Raw genomic sequence first — 14,714 nt, forward strand, 5'->3', positions numbered from 1 at the left:
GCACAGCCAGGTGCTGATGACAGCATTGTAACACATTGCAGAGCACTAGTCCCTAGAGTCCTCCCAGAGCTTACAATGTGAAACCAGCTGCACAGTGCTTGTCCTTCATGACAAACAGCCATTCCAAGTACAAACAATATTTACAGTACACACGCGTGTCACATGGGCAGGAAGCGGTCTGTAATTGCTGCAGGAAAAAGAACAGAAAAGTCCTAAGGACGGGTTAAGGACCCTGATTTAAAAGCAAGATATCAATTTAAAGTTAGGAGCGGCTAGAAATACCAGTTACACAAACCTGAGCATAAGATGGAAAAAAAAAAACATAAGTAGATCCAGAGGTAATGCTGTGATGGGATGAAAGGTGGTTGAGGACTGCTCCGACCAGTGGTGGAGCGCGGGTTGTCAGCGTACGGAGCAAGACAAGTCAATTGTGCCCCCTAACTTGTGGACATTTAGCACTCCTCAACTCCCTTCCACTAGTACGGTAGTACTGACCTACCTGACCACTACACTGACCTGATTCTCACACTGCCCACTACACTGACCCACCTGATTCTCACACTGCCCACTACACTGACCCACCTGATTCTCACACTGCCCACTACACTGACCCACCTGATTCTCACACTGCCCACTACACTGACCCACCTGATTCCTACACTGACCACTACACTGACCTACCCGATTCCTACACTGGCCTTCCTGATTCTCACACTGCCCACTACACTGACCTATCTGATTCCTACACTGACCTACCTGATTCTTACACTGGCCTACCTGATTCCTACACTCACCTACCCGATTCCTACACTGACCACTTTATTGATCTACCCGATTTCTACACTGACCACTATATTGACCTACCTGATTCTTACACTGACCACTATACTAACCTACCCAATTCCTACACAGCCCACTACACTGACCTACCTGATTCCTACACTGGTATACATTATTCCTACACTGGCCTACACGATTCCTACACTGCCCACTATTTTGGCCTACCCGATTTCTACACTGACCACTCTGATTCCTACACTGCCCACTACACTGACCTACTAACTGATTCCTACACTAACCACTATACTGATCTCCCTGATTCATACACTGCCCACTACACTGACCTACCTGATGCCCACACTGACCACTATACTAACCCACCTGATTTATACACTAACTACTACACTGAGCTACCTGATTTCTACACTGACCTACCTGATTCCTACACTGACCATTAAACTGACCTCCCCGATTCCTACACTGGCCTACCTAATTCATAAGCCTCATACACACGATAGGACTTTGTACAAACTTTCCCTTGGATTTTTGTACAAAGGGCGTCGGCCCTGAACTTCGATTGCATACACACGGCAGGACATTTTCAGCCAACTTTCACCAAATCACGTGGTTTTTCTGCTCTTTACCGCCACCTTTGGTCAACTTCTGTATTGTTGTCTGATCTTTTGCATTGGTTCTGAGCATGCCTGTTTGTACTTTGTACAAAAGTCCTATGGTTTTCTGTACACACGATCAGACTTTGCTCCATCGGACTTTTGTTGCCAGAAAGTTTGTCCGTTCGCACAGCCAACAAAAGTCCGATGAAAACCAAAAAAGTTTGTCCGATAGAGCGTACACACGGTCAGATGTTGCTCCAAAACAGCTAATTTGCATGTTTGTTGTCAAAAAGTCTGATCGTGTGTATGGGCCTTTACACTGACCACGATACTGACCTACCTGATTCCTACACTGACCTACCTGATTGCTACACTGCCCACTACACTGACCTACCTAATTCATACACTGACCATGATACTGACCACTACACTAACCTACCTGATTCCTTCACTAAACACTACACTGACCTACCTGACCACTACACTAACCTATCCGATTCTTACTTCCTGCATTACTTACTTACACTCCTCCCTTCATCCCCCTCACACACACACACATATACAGTACGATGTAGATTGGTGGATCCTCACCTCTCCATGGCCTCCATCGTCCATCTGATCAGGGCTTTCCCCTGCACCGGGCAATATTGTTCTGGAGTCCTGCCACCCAGCCGCTTCTCTATATCCCCTGCTGGGATGGTCAACCAATAGCCACCGTACCTCTTCCATCTGCGCTGAGCACCACCCCTCCCCCTCTGCTATGCTCTCACACACAGGCTACACCAGAGGGATCCAGAGGAACATACTGGACTGGAAGAGTCCCAGGGCGGGGGAAGTGGGAACAGGGTGCTGCGAAGGAATGCCCAGGATATGCCTCATCTGAGGTGTTGCGGCCGGGGGAGACAATAGGCTGCAGAACAGGCCCTCGGGATGGCGCAGGAATAATTTTGCCCCCCCTCCCCCCTTGCCGGGGGCAAGAGTACAGGCTCCCCCCCCCCCATGCCACTGGCTGCGACCTCTCAGCCTGTACAAAGGAAAGACAGGCTGTCAAGAAGCACAGCTGTCCACATGTATCTGCACATCCAGTACTTACCTGCGGTTAGGGACAGATGACTGGCCTGTGTGGACATCTGTCACTAACTACAAGGTGACTGCTGGCCGTGCCGGCACATAGAAAAATAGGTGGACAGGTGATGTTTTTGCTGCTGTCTGTGCCTGTTCATCTGTGTGAATGAAGCCTAATGATCATTAAAGTGGAAATATAGGCCTTCTTCTTATGCTGCATCTCATTTATAAAAGAAATCAGTGTAAATACCCTTTCTTTATAGCAGTATTAAACCAAATCAAAAAGGTAATATATTGCAACTTACCAGTCATTAGATGTGGTAGCGGCATCAGATATCTTTTCTTTGGCTTTTTCCCCCCTCTGTTTTCACCTGGTGATCTGGCCAGTAACACACCTCCTGTATTAGTAAGATACAACTCTGGAAGAAGGAGAAAAGGAGGCACATCAGACAGCAGGCGTGGACCCATGCAACAAGGTGCTGTGATAATAGGCTGACTGAGCCTAAAAAACTGTGGTCTGGAAGACCAACGTCATAGCAGTGTAGCTGCTGAAGTGTAGCCAGGTGGTCTAGTATTTTCTGGTATTTGTTGTTACTTTATGAAGCTGAAACCCCTGTGTGGGAAACCTTGTAATAACTTTAATTTTGTTTAATAAAAGTGGGCTAGCGTGCCCTTAAAACCCAGTTCGGACTGGCATAGACTTCACAAAAAAAAAAATCCATCTATCATTGAGCTCACCAACCCCGATATCACAGCCGATATAATACACAAACAAATTCAATTCCTCCTGTCTTTACTGAACACACCCATTAACATTCGAAGTACTGGAGGAAAAAGTAAGTGCACCCTTGGAGTTATTAGCTGCTCAAATCTCCTTTGGCAGCACTGACTTCAAGCAAGCTCTTTTGGTAGTTCTGGATCAAACCTACACAAGGTTCAGAAGGAGTTTTTTTTACCATTCCTCTATAAAAAAAAAAAAAAAAAAAACTGCTTCAGCTCAGGGTTGCGGCAAACCAATGCCACTGCCTCCCCTGCCCGAGCCTGGGAATGAAGCCGCTACAGATAAGCCCTCCTGGTGGCGCTGGTGGGTGGGTCAGACTTCCCCCCCTTGGTTCTCCGTGCGTCTCCTACCTCCTCCTCCTCCTTGGCCAATAAGACTGCTTCTCCTTTCGGCCAATCGGGAAACGGGTCTCACGATCCACTTCCTGATAGACGGGGAGGAGATTTAGTGTGAAATTAGCGAATATTCATTCGCTATTGTCAAACAAGTGGGACTGGGTCGACTCGGAGTGCAGTGTACTGCGCCCCCAGCCCACCGTTTCTTGAAGCCTATTAGAGCCTCTGGCTCTAATCACGTGCTTAAACCCTCCCCCCCCACTGAAATCCATGGTCTGGTGCCCTGTATGTTTACGTACCCGGGTGACCTCGCCCCCTCTGATGCCACAAGAAAGGCATTGGGAAGTCCCTGTGCGTCAGAGGGGTGTGGGGTCAGTGGGGAACATCTCTGTGTGGGCCCACCCTCAGTTATATAAGAACTGTCAGCTGCAAGGACACGTCAGACGGCAAGTGCCTCCCATGGAGGCGGATCGGTGGCTGGGTTTTTTTTTTTTTCGGTCCGTCGGCGGAGCCATAGAAGATGAATGGACTTCGTGGGACATTTTTATTTTTAATAAAGGACTTGTCCCAAGTTGTGGCCTGTTCTTTTTTTTAACATTGACACTTTTTTGTCAAATGGTATGGGTACAATGTACCCATTACCATTTCAACTAGGGGGGGCGGGATCTGGGGGTCCCCTTGTTAAAGGGGGCTTCCAGATTCCGATAAGGCCCCTGTCCACGGACCCCCACAACCACCGGGCAAGAGTTGTGGGGATGAGGTCCTTGTCCCCATCAACATGGGGACAAGGTGCTTTGGGGGGCTACCCATGTTGAGGGCATGTAGCCTAGTATGGTATGGTTTCGGGGGGGCACTCTCGTCCCCCCATCTTTTCCTGCGGCCTGCCGGGTTGCATGCTCGGATGAGGGTCTGGTATGGATTTTTGGGGGGACCCCCACTGCTTTTTTAAACATTTTGGTGCCAGGTACCCCTTAAAATCCATACCAGACCCTTCCTCTTATATGGATTTTGAGGGGGACCCCTACGCCATTTAAAAAAAAAAAAATCATACAACACTGTACCCAAATTAAATTGTAATTTTTTTTCCCCACAAATAGAGCTTTCTTTTGGTGCTATTTGATCACTTCTGAGGTTTTTGTTAAAAAAACTGAAAAAGACCGAATTTAAAAAAACGAATTATTTTTAGTTTTATATTTTGTCATAAGATTTTGCAAACAGGTAATTTTTTTCCTTCATTGATGTACGCTGATGAGGCAGCAGTGAAGGGCATTGATAGGTGGCAGTAATGGGCACTCATTGCTTAAACTGATAGGTGGCCCTGATTGGCACCACTGGACAGCATTGATAGGTGGCACTTGTGGGCATTGATAGGTGGCACTGGCAAGGGGTACTGATTGGCACAGATGAGGTGCCTGTGTCCTTTCCTCTTCGGGGACCGATGTCCCTTTAACATAAGCTAGTGATCGGCTTTTTTTTCTCCTCACGCTGTCAGATTACTGAGCTTTTGTTTACATCATGTGATCAGCTGTCATTTGCCGACAGCTGATCACATGGTAAGGGGCTGGGATCGGCCCCTTACTTGGATCGGTGATCACCCGAGTCTCAGTGACTCAGTGATCACAGCGTGCTCCCCGCAGGGAACGTGCACAGGGGAGGACGTCCTATGACGGCCTCCCGGAAATTGAGGTCCGCGCTGTAGCCATCATTCGCTATGGCCCGGACCTCATGTGGTTAAAAAAAATAAAAAATTGGATCCCTTGTAATAGAAAAACGCATGACAGGACCTCTTTAATGCGAGATCTGGGGTCAAAAAGACTTTTTTTTTTTTATTGCATTCAAGTGTAAAAGTTTTTTTTTTTTTCAATAATATTTTGCTTTAAGGGCATTGGGCGTAAGTGACGTTTGATGTTGCTTCCGTCATCGGCCATCATCCCCTCACTCAACACAGTGCTTCTGAGGGGAAAGGATTTAATCATCTCCGCAGCTACCCACAGTTCTGGTAATCGGCGGAGACGGGTGGGCACCTCTCCCGCCGCAGATACAAGTGATCAAATCCACCATGGTTAGCACTTTCAACTTAAAGCTGATTTCAGAAAATACCGGGGGTTATTCAACGTCAAAGTATCGACGTACAACAATGGCGGCCGATCCAGAGGTGTTTTTTTTTAACACGCACTGGACCCTTTTTCAATCTGGACCGCGGCTGCCCGCACATTTGTGAACCGACTCCACTGAGAACCGGTCACACTTGCCTGTCATAACAATTGGATGTGGGAAAATCCACATCCAATTCTCACGTGTGAACCCAGCCTTAGACAATCTGAGAAGGTACCTGCTCTCATTTCCACTTGGATTGCTTAGACCAGACGTTCTAAACAAAGTGCCAGTTTACTTTCCTTCGGACTTCAGGGGGCCCTGTGGAAAATACCCCAGTGTCAGTGGGAGTATACGATACCTCAGGCTTGATGGTCAGTGGGAGTAAATAAATTAAATATCGACCGTTGTCAGTAGTAGTAGGAGGAATAGTGCCCCATCATTGGTATTAGTGGGATTAATAGTGCCCCCATCATGTATATCAGTGGGGGGAAATAACGCCGCATCATTGGTATTAGTGGTAGGAATAGTGAGTGCACCATTGTTGGTGTACAATAAGTGGGAGGAATAATGCCTAATAGTTGGTGTCAGTGGGAGAAATAATGCTCCAATGTTGGTGTCAGTAAAAGGAAAGGTGCCTCATTGTTGGTGTCAGTAAAAGGAATAATGCATCAGAGGCCAGAAAAGGGAAGCATCTCCCCACTGCTTTCTAGGCTGCATTATCCCTGGCACACACCTACATATTTGGTGGAACTGCCCCGTAGCCAAATATTTTTGGGCAAATATATTTAACATCATATCCACCCTTTTGACGATAATCATTCCCCTGATCCTACAGTGGCTCTCCTTAACATGAAACCTCCTAATCTGATCTCTTGACAATTTGAATTACGGCAGCCAAATTATAGCAAAAGCATGGAAATTTTACAATTTATGCATTTTAGCAGTTAGAAATAAAATTAATCAAGAAATGATACATGCCAGACATAAGCGTGCACAATGGGGCGTGCCAGGTGTGCCCGGGTACACCCTAATCACTCTGGGCAGTGCCAATTTCCCCTACTGCCCAGGCTTCCCCCTGTATTCCACCCCCTACCCCTGGCTGCTGCGAGGATGTTTCTGGATGGAGAGCAGGGTAAGGGGCTGGTCAATATGTCATTTTAAATGAACACATTAAACACACTCAATCACTGTGTTCATTCATAGCTTTAGCATAGTTAAATGTTTTATTTACTAGTAAATGTTTACTATGCTTCAGTTTGTGAATGAACAGGAAGTCGCTCAGCACAGAGCACTTCCCATTCATTCACTGTCCAGTGCAGCTGAGGCTGCAGAGAAAGGCATGTGTGTTTGAGTGTGGGGAGCCCATGCCAGGGAAGCCCGCTGACAGCTGATGACTTATCCGTTGCCAAGGACGCAGATTCCGGCTTTCCGACCCGCTCCTTAGCAACCAGCTATATACAGTGAATGTAAAAAAAAAGTGACAAATCGCAAATCGCGGCAAAATCGCAGAACTTGCGTTTTGGATGCGGGTCCATTGAAGTCTATTACATGCAAAACGCTGCATTTTACAGGAAAATAGTCCCCGACCCTTTCCAAATGCAGAGGCACAAAAATGCATTGCTGTGAATGTGTTCCATAGGAACCCATGTTAAAAAAATTCCCTACATTTCAGCAAAATGCAAAAAACATCAAAAACCAACATCCGTCTGGATTTGGCAGACAGGATGGGATTGGATATCAGCGGATGTCAGAGAACATGTGTCCACTAACAACCACCATTCCATAGGGGTGAATAGATGTTTTGTTTCATTTTCTGATGGACTTTAGAAATAGAACATGTTTAAAATTTTTCCAATGGACTCGAGTCCGGTCAAAAAATCTGTTCGTCTCTATGCTAGTCAGACGGACGAAAACCGACGCTAGGGCAGCTATTGGCTATAAACTTCCTTATTCTAGTCCGGTCGTACGTCATCACGTTCAAATCCGTTGGACTTTGGTGTGATTGTGTGTGTCCAAGTCCGTTCATTTGGAAAGTCTGTTGGAACTCTGCCGAAAGTCCGTCAGGAGGACTGTCGGACCTAGTCTGTCGAAAAGTCCGGTAATGTGTACATGGCATAATAGTTTTTTCCTTCAACCCAGCGAGCTGAACAAAAAAAAAACCTGACCGTTCAGGAGCTGCTATACCATCTATGTGATGTTAGTACGGCGATCTCTACTGCTATGTGATTCTGTTCTGACAGGGGAACGGCCCACCCAGACCTCAGCAGACCTCTGTTAGTCATACCCCTTCCATAGAAGGTGGCCAAAAGAATGGTTTCAGTCGGATTGGCTGCAGTACACACGGGCCGAACGAGCCCAATATTCACCCGTGTATACGGGGCCTAATGCCGTGCACATGAGGTCGCAATTTCGGCCAGCAAAAGACGGACGGAAAATGCAACCGTGTGTATGCTCCATCGGAATTTTGTTGGCCGAATATCCACCAGCAAAAGATTGAGAGCAGGTTCTTAATTTTTCAGACAGAAAAGGCTTCTGTCGGAGATTCCGATCGTGTGTATGCAATTCTGACGCGCAAAACCTCACGCATGCTCAGATTCAACTGCGAGACGGCAGCTATTGGCTACTGGCTATTGAACTTCTTTTCTAGTACCGTCATACACCGCATTCTTGACGGTCGGAATTTGGTGTGACTGTGTGTATGCAAGATAGCTTGAGCGAAATCCCGTTGAAATTCCGTCGGGAAAACCATCAGAGCTTTTTGCGACCAAAATTCCGATCGTGTGTACGTGGCATTAGCGTCCCCTTCCCATCCAAGTATGAAATAATTTGGCTACAACACAAGCAGTAATTCAATCATTGCATTTTTTTATTCCAAATTATTATTATTAAACATTTGAGAGTCTATTGTTATTCGCTCTATTGTTAACCACTTCAGCCCTGGAAGGGCAGAGCAGCTATAGGATCTGGAAGGATCCCGACCATATTGTTGGGATCCACCCAGCTGCCTGATTAACAGCTGGCTCTGAATCTCAGCCCACAGGTAAGGCCTGGTTCACACCTGTGCATTTTTTAGTGCGTTTTTAGTTTTGCAGAAACACACTACAGTATGGCTATAGATCACATCTGTGCGTTTTATGGAAAGGGCCAGGGATGTTTTTCTGGTTTTGGTTCCATAGACTTCAATGGATGAAAAATGCAAAATGCACCTGGAATATGAAAACTGCAACCTGCATAGATGAGAGTCAGGCCTTAGGGCTGCTTCACACCACGTGCAGTCCAGTGCATTTTTTCTGCATCAAAAACGCATGTAAAGTAGGTTATATGCTTTTTAATGGCATAGTTCACACCAGTGCACTCTAGAAAAAAAAAAAGTAGAACATGCTGCATTTTTCCTGCACTGGAACACTGTAAAATGCATCAAAAACACACTGGAACACACCTAAATGCACCAAAAATGCACTAAAACACACATGTCCTTATTTAGGGCCAGTTCACACCACATGCAGTCCAGTGCATTTTTTTAATGGAATCAAACACATGGAAAGTAGGTTATATGGTTTTTAATGGCATAGTTCACACCAGTGCTTGCAGAGCCAGTAAAAAAAGTAAAACATGCTGCATTTTTCCTGCACTGAAACGCTGTAAAAAGCATCAAAAACTCACTACAGAGTAGCAGCCCTCAGATCTCGTCAGGACGGCGGAGAGTCACCCATCGCCCATCGGACAAGGTCTAGAGCCCATCGGAGGAGGAGACAGGAGGACCATAGGAGCCGTTCTAGAGACCGCGGCAGAGCTCCTCAACAACCCCCATCACCACCGCCACCCATCCAGCCGGGTGGTGAGGAGCAGCTGATATGTACCATTTGTTTTTCAGATTTTCAAGATGGAGAAGACACTACGACTCTGCCCTGCAGTCACCAATTCCACCCGGAATGCATCCAGCGATGGGCGCAGCAGAGCAGGACCTGTCCTCTGTGCTGGGCTGCAGTTACCCGACTGCCCCGCAGACTGCCCACTGATGCCCCACTCAGCATTGTTATATATATAACCATATTATCTATACCAGCTTTTTTCAACCAGGATGTCCAGGCACCTTGGGGCGCCGTGAGGTTTCTTCAGGGGTGCCTTGGCAAAATGCCTGAAAATTGCATACAAGCCAGCATGTGGATAAAGCTGCCTTTTAGCCACAGGTTTCCATTGTGCACCATTACAACCTTCTTGAGGGCACTTTAGCTGAGTGATGGAGAAAATTTGAGGGAAAAGAGAAACCTTGGAATCCTAGTCAATACCAGTTTATAAAAGATGATTTGCTTTGGAAGAATAAATCCCCCCTAATGTTGGGGGTCCTACATGTGTGGATGCTGCTGTGTTATGCAAAACTATTAGAATAGTTTTTACCTTTTGAAATGGGGAGCCCCCAGACTGTCCATATTTTTTAAAGGGTGCCTTGACTGATAAAAGTTTGAAAAATAATGATCTATACAATTAAAAGACTGAAAAGATTGTTCAATGTGCCATATATTTAATTGCCATTAACAATCAGGCCGCCTTCACACCTGGCCGACACATTGCTTTGTTTTGGTGCATTTGTTGTGTGACAGCATAGGGCAGCCAGCGCCAAAGTAGCTCCTGTACTTTTTTTTTCAGCAGAGAGCCAAGCATATTTTGTGACAAGACTGCTACCCGGGTTTGGGGTGACATTGAGGGTCTGTTCACACAGGAAAGGGGCGTTCTGTGCACATTTCCTGCATGGGAGGGGAACACGTTTCACCTGCGGTCTCTTTTTATTTGTTAGATTTTTAGTTGATGATATTGATTAGCCACTTGCCTACTGAGTACTTAAAGTGGGATTCCACCCTAAAGTGGAACCTCCGCTGATCGGATCCCTCCCCCCCTCCGGTGTCACAATTGACACCTTTCAGGGGGGAGGGGGGTGGAGATACCTGTCAAAGACAGGTATTTACACCCACTTCCGGGCATAGACTCCCGTGGGAGTCTACGCCATTTAATGCCCTGCCGCGCTGTCTGCTGGGACACACACGGGTCCTAGTGACAGCGCGGAGATTTCCTATTGCGCGGCGCAACTCGCGCATGCGCAGTAGGGAACCGGGAAGTGAAGCCGATTCGCTTCACTTCCTGATTCCCTCACCTAGAATGGTGGCGGCAGCAGCCGAGGGCCGAGCGATCGATCGGCCTTGGCATCGCTGGAACCCGGGACAGGTGAGTGTCCATTTATTAAAAGTCAGCAGCTGTAGTATTTATAGCTGCTGGCTTTTAATATGTTTTTTTTTGGTGGAATCCCTCTTTAAACATCCCTCCTGCCCAGACCAATTTTCAGCTTTTGGTGCTCTCACAATTTGAATGACAATTACTCAGTCATGCAACACTGTACCCAAATAAATTTTTTGTCCTTTTTTTCCCACAAATAGAGCTTTCTTTTGGTGGTATTTGATCACTTCTGTTTTTTTTTTTTTGCGCTATAAATGAAAAAAGACAGAAAATTTTGAAAAAAAACTAATTTTTCTTTGTTTCTGTGATAAAATTATGCAAAATTATTAATTTTTCTTCATAAATTTTGGCCACAATTTATACTGCTACATATCTTTGGTAAAAATAACCCGAATTAGTGGATATTATTTGGTCTTTCTGAAAGTTAGAGAGTCCACAAGCTGTGGTGCGAATCATAAAAAATTGATCACATCTGATGTACTGGTGGCCTATCTCATTTCTTGTGACCTGAACAAGCCAGGAAAGTACAAATACCCCCCAAATTACCTCTTTTTGGAAAGCAGACATTCCAAGGTATTAGGTAAGAGGAATGGTGAGGTTTTTGGTGTTGTCATTTTTTCCCACAATTCTTTGCAAAATGAAGATTTTTTTTTTTACAAAATTGTCATATTATCAGGTTATTTCTCACACACAACATATGCATACAACAAATTACACCCCAAAATACATTCTGCTACTCTTCCCGAGTATGGCGATACCACATGTGTGAGACTTTTACACAGCCTGGCCACATACAGAGCACCAACATTGATGTAGTACCTTCAGACCTTCTTACGAGCAAAAATGACGCATCTCATTTCTGAACCACCTATTACACTTTTGAAGGCCCTGGAGTACCAGGACAATGGAATATATGGAACAATGGAATGTATACCACAAATAATGCCCCAAAATACATTCTGCTACTCCTCCTGAGTATTACGATACCACATGTGTGGGACTTTTTCACAGCCTGGTCACTTATAGAGGCCCAACATGCAGGGAGCGCCGTCATGTGTTCTAGGAGCATAAATTACACCTAACTTGTTGACTACCTATTACACTTTTAAAGGGCCCTGGAGCACCAGGACAATGACACGTGACACTGACGTGGCACTGATGGCAGATGGCACTGATACGTGACACAGATGGCACGTGACACCGATGACAGATGGAACTAATATGTGGCACTGATGACACGTGGCACTGATGACAGATGGCACTAATACGTGGCACTGATGACAGGGACGCCCTCCCGGCACTTAGCGTCCGCTCTGTAGCCATCTTTTGGCTATAGAGCGGGCACAAAGTGGTTAGGAGGTGATCATGGATTTTGTAAAGGGTGCTGCCTTTCAAGACAAATACAAATTGTATAGATTGACGTGTCATTATAAAATTTGACCACTAGATGGAGATGGATTATCCACTCTGAATTAAAGTGATAGTAAAGTCTTTTATGACATTTTTACCTATAGGTAAGTTTATAATAAAGCTTACATGTAGGTAATAGGAATATTTAATAAATGTGCACTGTTTATGAGATATTCCAGTGAGCAGCAGCCAGTGACATCACCAGCGCATGTACTTTGAAGAAACTGAACATTGGTGCCATTCCTTCAGAGCTCTGTGCCGAGGCTCGCGCACGAATGCGCTGGACTGACATTTTTGCAGCTACCGCATCCAATTTGCAATAGTGTGAACCCAGCCGTAGCCTCCCTGGCGGTATGATTATGTCAGATCTTTGCGCCTCAAAGTGGTACAATTTGCATAGAAATTTGGCGATTTGTGTTAGGAATAACACACTTAAATCTGTCCAAACAAGAGTCTAGTAGACATCCCGGGTATGATGAAGTTTGAAACCAAAAATCATAACTTATAATATAATAAATATAAATAATTCTAAAAAAAATAATAATAATATAATAATAATACAATTAATTTCCCCATGATTCATTATCACTCAATTCTGCAAGTGTTCTAATTTACAATTGCCATTTTCTAGCTGGTCTAAAACCACTTTTGACATAAAGGGACACTTTTTGGTTGCTATGGACAATTTATAATACAAAAAGAATCACTAAAAAAGAGTGTATATCCTCTGATGGGAAATTAAATAGGGTTACTGGCAATAGGTAATAGTACAAGAGTAGAAGAGATTAGAGTCTTTTTTACTATTACCTATCGCCAGTAAACTATTTAAAATCCCATCAGAGGATATACACTCTTTTTCAGGGATTCTTTTTCTATTGTACTAGGGATGTGGGCTCACTGACAATCAAGTCTCATACAGGGGTGACACCACTCCTCTGTATTTATAATATAAAACTGCATGCAGGGCACTGGACAAAAGGGATGTGAAATCATTTCACACAGTAATGTAATCGTTAAGATTACAGTGTACTGTATGTATTATGATTTTTCACATTTTTGAATTTGCCGCTGGGCTCTACCTCCGTGTGCCGCTCGCAGGGAATGGAGCCCACCACACAGAGTCTTCGGGCGGAAGACACAGCCCACAGACGCAGCGGGGGAGGGGGGGGGGATATTGCAGGATCCTGGGGACAAGGTAAGTACACTGCACCAGGATCCTGCAATGTAATCCCGAGTGTGGCTCGGGGTTACCGCTAATGGTGCTGAAATTTAAACCCCCGAGCAACACTCAGGAAAACCGCCAGGGAGGTTAATGAGAAGTTCACTTCAAATAAATAAAATGCTTTTTTTTTGCCTTTTGGAGCCTGGAAAACATGGCACCAGAGATCAGCAGATTGCTGATACCATGCAGGTCTCCTGCAGACTGTCAGTGTAAGCCGTTTGCCCTGTACATCGTACAGCCAGGCAGTTTCACACTGTCAAGACTCAATGAGCTACCACAGAACTGAACAGCGCCATGGTAGATCATTGAGAACTGCAAACCAACAGCCGCAAAGGATGGCGATGCTTGTAGATCATTCACACACACAGAGTCCTGTGAATGAATAATGCAGCCGTGTGAGCAGAGCCCCGTGCGGCCGCACTGTTTTCAAAAAGTGACAGCTAGTATAGGGAACTTCTCCCCATGCTGCTGCCAGAGGGAGAGGAGGGAATGGTGAATGGCTGCAGCAGGAGGAACATGTTACATGTTTCACCTTAAAAATGGATGGAACATGTAACACGTTCCCAAAGGTGGATTTATCCTTTAAGGAATCTTAAAGACACAGCGCAACATATATATGTGGTTTTTAGGGGTGCACCGAATGGGTTTTTTGGTGCCGAAACAGATACCGAAAATGAAAAATACACTAGGCCGAAAACCGAAACAGCACCGATACCGAAACATATTTAAAAAAATATATTTTTTATACAGGAGATGGTCAGAGACTGAGGACATGGTACAGGAGACGGTCGGAGACTGAGGACATGGTACAGGAGATGGTCAAAAAATGGAATTACGTACCGGTAATGTCCTTTTCCAGGAGTCTTTCAGGACAGCCACCTTAGAGAGACACCGGCTCCTCCCCTCTGAGGAAACACCGCCTTCAATTTCATAATTTAAGCCTCCTCCTCCCTTCGTTCCTCAGTTCTTCCAGAGTACCTCCGGCCAAACTGGGGAGACACAAGAACACGTCAAACAAATAAACTTTTTAAGTCTTACCTGACGATCTCATGTAATGAGTTCCCGATGATCTGCAACAATTTGGGTGGGAACCGGTGCTGTCCTGAAAGACTCCTGGAAAAGGACATTACCGGTACGTAATTCCATTTTTCCCCAATCGTCTTTCAGGACAGCCACCTTAG

General features: G+C 45.4%; 1 long non-coding RNA gene across 1 annotated transcript in view; it reads right to left on the reverse strand.

Annotated features, from left to right (window-relative positions):
- Window positions 1-272: 272 nt before the first annotated feature.
- LOC143925349 (uncharacterized) overlaps window positions 273-14,714 on the reverse strand; it is a 120,379-nt gene continuing 105,937 nt past the window's right edge. The window contains exons 4-5 of the long non-coding RNA XR_013261951.1: window positions 2,765-2,878; window positions 273-295 (exon numbers count right to left, since the gene is read on the reverse strand). This is a non-coding gene — a long non-coding RNA (uncharacterized LOC143925349). The remainder of the gene's footprint in view (window positions 296-2,764; window positions 2,879-14,714) is intronic.

The sequence above is a fragment of the Lithobates pipiens genome, unplaced genomic scaffold, assembly GCF_037356315.1.
Source record: "Lithobates pipiens isolate NorthernLeopardFrog02 unplaced genomic scaffold, aLitPip1_a1.2 Scaffold_10, whole genome shotgun sequence".
NCBI lineage: Eukaryota > Metazoa > Chordata > Amphibia > Anura > Ranidae > Lithobates > Lithobates pipiens.